This window comes from Mastacembelus armatus, chromosome 4 (assembly GCF_900324485.2).
Source record: "Mastacembelus armatus chromosome 4, fMasArm1.2, whole genome shotgun sequence".
Lineage (NCBI taxonomy): Eukaryota > Metazoa > Chordata > Actinopteri > Synbranchiformes > Mastacembelidae > Mastacembelus > Mastacembelus armatus.
The window spans coordinates 11,429,789-11,439,052 of NC_046636.1; positions in this window are offsets into that span (position 1 = coordinate 11,429,789).

Sequence of the window (9,264 nt, forward strand, 5' to 3'; positions counted from 1 at the left end):
TGTGCTAGTAATACTTCAAATGTTTTTTAAATTATTAATAACAATCTCTATCAAATCTTCAATCATTCTTCCGCCATTCCAACTCTTATTTCACAAATAAGTCCAAGAAATGAAAAGTGGAAATTTTTAATTAAGCTACAATAAATGAAAAAGAGGCACACCTGCCATAATTTTCTTCTCTCCATGCTCCCATCAAACCCCTATGTGCTTTTTGAAATAAATGGCCCAAATAAATAACAGGAGATGTAGGACTATTCAAATTAGATTTGTGGTCTCTGTGGGCCAAGTGTAAAATTGCTTTCACCTCTTGTGTGTTGACCAGCAGGACAGGTCATTACTGTAATTCGACTGAGAAAGTGTTTGCTGCAAATCAACTTATAAACTGTGAAAATTAACAAATTAATGTAGGATGGTTGAATTTGTTTGGGGAGCACAAGGATTGTCTAAAACAAAATTATAATTAAGATGAGGTTAAACCATAAAACTGGTTGAATCCAGAAGTTAACAAAATTTGAATGCAACCTGACCTGCTCTGCTTTTGACTGACACACTTCACCTATCACTATAACATTACCTCACCTGTCGGTTTTTAGGATTGTTGTCAGACGAAGGGGCCCAGGTCATCATGCAAAGACACGTGGGGCAAATAGTAAATACATGCACTTAAAGAAGGGTTGACATTCTCTCAGAGAGAAGCCATTGTGAAGTGTAGTATACCATTAAATTCCAAACATGCCTATTTGAACCAAACTGTCATCGGAACACAGGCTAAGAACCAATACCTTAACCATCTATGAATGTTATGATTGAATAATTGTAAAGTTAATTGGACAAGACTGGGCACTATGTCAGCATTTCCAGCTATGAATACAATGGAAAAGTCAAAGCACAGCAAACTCATTACATTAGTGTGACTTCTTGGCTCTAACACATTTTAACCTTATTGGTACTCTACCTAATTTCTTTTCAGAGCGTTTAGTGAGTCTAAAAACAAACCATAAACTGCTCCTTACTGGTTGTTGCCCTTCCCATCCCATCAGGTTTCCTAGTTACAATGTGAACTGTGGATGCCTTGTTGCAATATACTGTACAAAAGTACAGTATGTACTTTTTTGGGCCTCTAGCCCAAAGCTAACATTGAAATCCAGTCAAACACTGATTACTGCTAATAGACACAAACCACTAACATTGCACAAAATTAAATCCTACTGCTTTAATATAAAGGTGATATCCTGCTAGGTCATTAATCTTAACAAAATATAGATATTAGCTTTAGAAAGTAACACATCCAAATGAAGGAACACTGGAACCAAATTTGAGTCCTGTGACTGGTTTTAACCCATTCCATCTCAAAAAACCAAACTACAGTTTACTGTGGTTTTTGCTCTTTCTGTGTTCCTTTTGTGAAGAAGAACATGGCCTCTTTGGTCTAACAGGCACTGTTTTGGACTTTTGACTGCCAAATGGGCCTCAGTAACTGGCTGTTTGAAATGACTACTTGTGGTTCAAAAAACACTTCTTATAGCACTTGATGGTTGGCGGAGCTAATTTACGGATTGTACTTTGACAGCACAAGTAGAGAAACTGCAATAACAACAGAAGGGGCATAAGTGTTAGGAAGGAAGGGAGGTACAGCCGAAAGACACCAAGTCCTGTCCAATTTTTACTTAATTTATCAGACAGTGTCTAAAATGCACTTTTAATTATGGCCTTCTTAATTCCACCTTCCAGGGACGCGTTGCACAACAGAAATTAAAACAAGTAGAACAGAGTATGTTATATTTTTAAACTGCAGTCAATCTAACCTTCGAAATGTGCTCTGGTCAGCCTCTGTTGTTTTGACATTTGAAATAGACTACAACACATCAAAACCTAGTATATCAGTCATTAGCACAGTCATTCAAATTTAAAAACGTTTGAATATAAAACACTGCTGACCTGTGAAACTAGCTGTTGCCATACCTCAGATACATTAGGCCCCTAAAAGGAACCCTTCTTTTGGAAATCATCTGTTAACGTCATGCTTTAGGCAAAAATGTGTTTTTCCTTTTTAGTGTCAGACGGTGCTCTGCTGTTAGATCAATTGGTGATCATCATTATTCTTAACTATGCTATAAGGAAAAGCCATTTGTTCTTGCCAAATGCTTATATATTGGTCATAAACCACTACACATCTTTCACATTTAGTAGTTTTGTAGTGAATGATTTTGCAGCTACCTCCTCGTTTTTGTGATTTGTAAGGATCCATTTGAGCTTGATATTGCCACAAAACCACAAAACTGTAGTTAACGTTCTCATTCATTTTTAGAAATGCTTTGAATTTATGCTCTGAAATATACACTGAACTGAGACAATAATAGTTAATCAGCCAGCAGTGACTGCCTTCCACTGACAAACATCTCAACAACAGGGAGATAAGCAAACAAAACTGCAAGGAGCCCATCCTGTTGTAGCAGCAGCTTGTCAGTAGGAGCCATCCTAGTTTATGTGTAATGTTTATCTTACTGAGAAAGCTGATAAGTAAATAAGTCTCGAGGGGAAAAAGTCCAGAGTCCTGATAATGTAAAGGACTGGTCATGGTTTTGATTCCTCATTGGCTAGTTTATTTTTGGTCAGGAAATGGCCCCTGTCCTGGAGAAATTTGACCTGGACACGAGGGTCAGCAGCTTGTCACAATTATCCTCAAACTCCTACTTCCACATTGGAAATAAGGGATGGTGTTTCCCTGCACTTCTTTGCTTTTGACTAATCTGTGTGTCACAGGAAAGGAAGAATTCAGTAGGCAAAATCTTTATCAGCCCATCAGCACCAATGCATGACATGTGAAGACAGCCAGTCATTCTTCTCACAGGAGTTCAATGTCTTGGCTCAGCCCATGTTTAAGTGGGGCCACTTCACTTTTGCTGATAGTAACCCATTTGGCCGATGTGACTCGGCTGCCTGAAGGAGGGCTGAGGCAGAGGCAATACACAGATTGAGTCAGTGTAAACTTTTTTGCATATTTTGAGCAGAACTTTCATTGTGTAGTTTCTCTTTACATCTCTAGAGCCATGGATTTCAACAGAAGGATTAGAAGTTTTTGTCATCTGGAAACTGTAGCATGAAGGGTTTCAGTGTCTTAACAAAGGACAGCTTTTGTTGTTGCAGTGTCACTGCCCAGTTAGAGGAGACTGTTGGAAAACACTGTCACAGCAAAGCCCCAGGTTTTACTTCTGTATTATCAGCAAAGGAAGTTTCTAATTCTAAAATATAAAAAAATCAAGGTGAATTTAATGTTTAAATTAAACCAAAAACTAAAGTTTGAAGAAAGTATTGTTGTGCATGAATGAGAGCTCAAATATCAGTTTTTACAAATAAATTAGTCTAATAGTGAAATTACTTCTGCCAGCACGTTGACATTTTCCTCCTGATATTTGCCAATTGGTGGCTAATAAGCCAACAAGAGATCAATAGTCAATTCACTAAAAGTTAAAGCATTTCTGAACTGTCAGATGGAGTCGGTCACACATACTATAAACTCTTTGTCGAGGCCATGAGTATGCATGGCACAGCACTCAGTCATTTCTAATCAGTTTAAATAACTTGACTTCACATTACAAATGTGAAAAAAAATTGAAATGGCTTCATTGAGGATAATACATATGAAGCAACATATACTCTATTCATCTAATGTCATACTTGCGACTGTCTGAAAATTTCTGAGTATGTAGGACATATATTTGTACTATGCTTCAGCTACTTAGTGCATGCTTGGAAAAGCTCAGTCCAGCTCTCACTGTGGAAATTACTCAAATCGTGAATTTTTAAAAGCTTAATTTGAACTGTGTGTGTGTGTGTCTCTGTGTGTGTGTGTGTGTGTATGTGTGTGTGTGTGTAATAGAGAGAGAGAGAGAGAAAGAGCCATCCATACAAAGGATGGTACCTGGTGGATGAGAGCTGGTGCCACAGTTTGTCTGCAGACAGTTTGTGCTTGTTTGTGATCTTGGTAAACATTTGGTGTGTCATGGATGCAGTTTAAAAGTGATTATGTTCAGAATCTCTCTGCTTTGCTCTGCTCTCTTCAGTGCTTCAATACAGCAAAATACATCTTATTTTAATTTTGACTTAAAATCAACCACTGGCCACTAGTCAGTGAAATTTGCCACTTTTCATGGAAGCATCAGCAATTTCTTTATAGGATGCAATTGAGGCTTTCAGAAAATCACCACTCTGTTTCTTTAACAGTTTCTGGGCAGCCTCTTTTATGTATGTCCTTGTGTAAGTAAGACAGCTGTTTGCTAATGCGAATGGTCTGGATCAAACAATGAAGTTTGGAAAGCTGTCTCAAAGACAAACGTACCAGTCCAGGGAATCACAGCATTTCATTACTATATGGTAAATGAATGAATCTTACTTACATTAGGAGAAAATTTAAATAGACACTTGGATTCAGGCTATCTTCTCACTACATCTCTGCACTTACACACCCTCCTGTTTCTGTTCTGCTGCTCTATTGCAGATCCTATGTCATCCTGCAACCTGCCTCTTTTCACTTTTTCTATCAGCGAAGTAATTATAACTAAAGCAGCCAGAGAAGGTTAGTGTTGACCCTTTGAATTGTGAGCTACATCATCTTTTCCATGTCTATCTTCCATCCCAAATGACCATGCCACTAGTCAACAATAGAGCTACATAGAATAAGTCAAAATGTCACTTTAAGGGCTTAATATTTCTCACAGCAAACCTAAATGTTGTAACTCACTGTAAGTAGTATGTAATTTGTGAAGTACCAATTTAGTCATTTTTCAGGTGCTTTTTGCATTGTATTTGGCAGATAATATGCCTTATGCCTTCCTTTTGATATTCTGCTGATGATTATGAAAAGCAAACAATAACAAAAATGTGCCCCCAAGGCCAATTTGTGTATTTGAATCAGTAATTAACTTGAGATGTGTGGGTGGAAATGTTTGAAATGTTTTTTTCATTTTCTGATGAACTTTAGCTCAATTCATTGATATGAAAATGTATGTACAAATCAATATTTTACATTGTATGTGTTTGATTACTGTATCCTTTGTGTGTGACTTTCCACTCAGGTAAGTGTGGGAGTTAGTAATATGGCATAAACTTTATAAGGCTACACTTGATGATATCCATTCATCAATATATTGATTTTTTTTTTGACAGCATCCATATGTGCAAAGGTTTTTGTTAGTCAGAAATATTATGGTTGGTGTATGAGCCAATAATAGTCCTAATCCTGAAACAGCTCTTTATTCAAACTAGAGGGGTTGTATTTTAATGTTTTTGAGGTATTACAAGAAGGGTATTGCAGTTTTTTCTCAATGATAGGATCAAAAGTATATCAATAACATAATATTGCCACATATACAGTCACTCAATAATATAAAATTGTCTCACAATCCCTTGTTAGGCTTTCTAAAGATTTAATTACATATGCAGTCTGCCAAAACCATACTAATCATTTTAAAGGTAAAATAATATTATAGAAAGAATCAGTATTTAGTCATAATTTAAATATATTTGAGTATTAAAATGAAACTGGAAGGAGGGGAATGTTTACCCATTTCACCTTTAATTTAGAACAAAGGCCATTAATTCTTGTCCCCACAGAGGCAAGGTGCTGTAATATTCTGCTGCTCTCTTGACAAGTTTAGATCCGGGACCTTTAGGTCTTAAACCAATATATAGCTTATTAATAGAATTTATGTTCCATATACTGTCTTTGTGGGGTTGGGCTACCTAATTATCCCACAGGTTGGATGATATTGGTATGCTTTATTAATGATTCACTGTATTGCCAGGGACAACCAAAAAATATGGCACTGGGGATTCCAACAAATGAAATGGGAATATTTCAATATTTTAATGAAGCACTGTCAATGAGCACCACATATACCCATATTTAAATATGCACATTATCCTTCAAAGACATATTATACAAAGGATGGATAAGTGATGGTGGCTGACTTGCCTTTTACAACCGAAGAGCTGCTTTGAGTCGCCTTGGGTCCTTCCTCATAAGAAAAACAACAGCATTGCATACAGATAAGAGTCACCACATCCTTTTTATTATGATGGTACTGTTCACTAGGTGGACTTAATGAGCACCTCGGGGCCCTGGCATGACTTGACTATCTTTTTCAGGGTCTGTAATCCCATCGGAATTAATGGGAAAAGTATACATTATGGACATGGTCATTTACAGCAGTGGGTCAGGGCATCAAAGTTGCAGCCTTGGTTTCCCTCACCTTTGAATGGAACATAATGGAAAATCAAACATCATTATCAGTACATTGAGCCATAAAAGACAAATGTGTGTGTTAGTGCTCACACTCTGTTTTCCTCAGTGTTTTATGTGCTCCCGTAGGAGATGTTCAGGCCTGTTGCAGATAGGCCATAAATCCCAAATTTTTTTTCTTTTTTATCGCAAAGGTAGGTTGCTGTCTAGCTGAAGATTGACCATGGCTTAGGGCTGAATGGAGACCTATATGACAGGGCCCACTGAGGACTGAATGGACAGCGGTGTCTGATGAATGGTCTGCCTCCTCCTTAATCACAAAGCACTCACACCAAGTGAGATACCGACATGGGTGCGTGTAGTAGTTCTAGGCAAGTCCAAGGTTCTCACTCTGCTTTTGGTGCCATACTGACTTTCTGTGGTGTTTCACATTTTAACCTTACATGCAAGAAGATATTGGCAGGAATAGTCTTGAACATTTAATAACTTTGCCATTTTCATTGACTATTCCTCCTTAGAGAACTGTTTCAGCTCAGCTATATTTTTAGGATGTCTCCAGCATATCTAGATATGTCAGCCTCTTTATGAGGTTAAGGTCTGGGCTTCTGGACTGAGACAAACCAAACGATGGATTTTCTTGTTCATTTAAAGTCAGTCTAACTTTAATGTTTAGGTCACACCCCACCCATCAACCCCTTTCTTTCTTTCTTTGTTTGTGGGCCATGATTCACATCATCAGATGTGTCTTGTGAATAGCATACTAAATGTTTGGGTGGTATTTTTTATTATTCAGAGTAACTCTAAACTTCACCTCCATTCTTCCTTCATTGATTTGACACCTGATTTGCTAACTGCTTTCTCCAAATAGCTTTGTCATTAAGTCTAACGGTTCACATACTCACATACTTTCCAGTCTACACTGTGTTTGATGTATTCAGTCTAGACAGGAATAACACAATTTATGTGTTTAGTCAGTTAAAAAGAGATTGTATTTCAAAGTGGTGTGCTTTTTCTTGCTACTGAAATGAATAAAAAAAAGTTATGTGTTTTTTCCTATTCTTAACATATTCCATTTCTGTTTGGTTAACAATTACTAAACGTTCTAGTGACTAAATGTTTAAGGAAATATGCATATGCTTACATCATCAATATTAAGGAATTGGTTTACAAGTTAGTATTCAAAGATGGACTCATACATTGATTTTGGATTTTCATTGGATCTGTTTACATTTGATAAAGTACAGGGTAATGTCACTCTTCCCTTTAAAATGTCTGGGTTTGGCTATAAATTGGAACCAAATTTTAAAAAATACTGTTATTCCCCCATAAAGTTCCAAGTTGTTTTCAAGAAAAGCTTTTTTATTTGATGTGAAAATCATATGTTATATGTGTGAGCCCCATTTAGCAATGAATTGCAAAATGTAATTCCTTCTTCTTCTTTTCCTTTCGGCTGCTCCCTTCAGGGGTCGCCATAGCGAATCATCCGCCTCCATTTAACACTATCCTCTGTATCCTCCTCACCCACACCAACTATCCTCATGTCCTCCTTCGCTACATCCAAGAACTTCCTCTTTGGTCTTCCTCTAGGCCTCCTTCCTGGCAGCTCTAACCTTAGCATCCTTTTACCAATGTATTCACTGTCCCTCCTCTGAACATGTCCAAACCATCTCAATCTGGCTTCCCTGGCTTTTTCTCCAAAACACCTAACATGAGCTGTCCCTCTGATGTACTCATTCCTGAACCTATCCATCCTCCTCACTCCCAAAGAGAACCTCAACATCTTCAGCTCTGCTACCTCCAGCTTTTTCTCAGTGCCACTGTCTCTAAATCATACAACATTGTGCAAAATGTAATTCCTAATGGTCAGAAAAAGGCTTGTGTCAGTGGAAAAAGGTGACCCTAAATACATCCTTCAGTGGCTGCACATTGATGAGTAGAAGGAAGCAAAATTGTCCTTCAAAGCCTGTTATTATTTGAGCAAGCTATTGCAATGCACAGGGCACAGTGAGCCTGGAACATGGCTGGCATTTGCTCTACACTCCACTGCAAAATGAGACTAGTCAAGCCCTAATGTAACCAGCAAAAGCTGGATAAAAATCTATACAAACTCAATTATGAATCAATTTGAGTTTGTGTCAGACAGTCTGGTGCCAACAGAGTGGATTTTTTATTAACTTATGGTCTGGGAAGAATGAAACACTTTTCATTTGTGTACTTCAGTATGTTGCTTCATGATTCAGAAGAAGGGTGTTCACACTTTGTCTTGGAGGGACTTATCTCTCTCATTGTGGATGGGGTGAGAGGGACAGCATTATCTGTGAAATCAGAATGGCTTATTTTGACATTGTTACTTCACTGCTCAAAATTGTCAAATGATCCAGACCATGAGAAGAGAAAGCATAGCAGAACATAGCTCAACACTTGATTAATTAGAATTAAATCCCTCTCACACCGATATTACTGTAGTACATTTGAGTTCAGATAGATTTTTACCGTGCACCCCACTGTCCTGCTGTAGCATATCGAACTAGGTCACAGGCTTGAATATTCATGATTCTCTATGACAACTCCCTGCTACTCCATGTCAAGACCTATGTTAATTCTGAGATTTTCACATTCTGAGCCTGCTTGAAACTCTTAACTTTACTATCTCAAATTTCCCTGAGAATCAGTTTGACAACTGTAGTGTAGCTAGGAAGAAAATATTTGCTGCCTTGTTTAGTATTTCTTTGCTCTACTGGACATATGGCTGCCATTTTGGAGGGTCACTCAGGCTGCAGCTGTGATAGCTTGAGATGTTATTGATTTGAACAAGATAGCCAGGTGGCCAATGGGATTTCCAGAGAATGCTGTTGTTTTGGAGATAGATAGACCGTGCTCCAATTCTCATGTATCACTGGAGAAATGGCAGTTGAGGCTTGAATATTCTGAAATGTAATGGCCAGTTAGAGTCATAGCTCATCAACATTACAATCCATCTGTCAATCATTGTCCATCATGCTGTTATCATAAGCCAGTTGCCG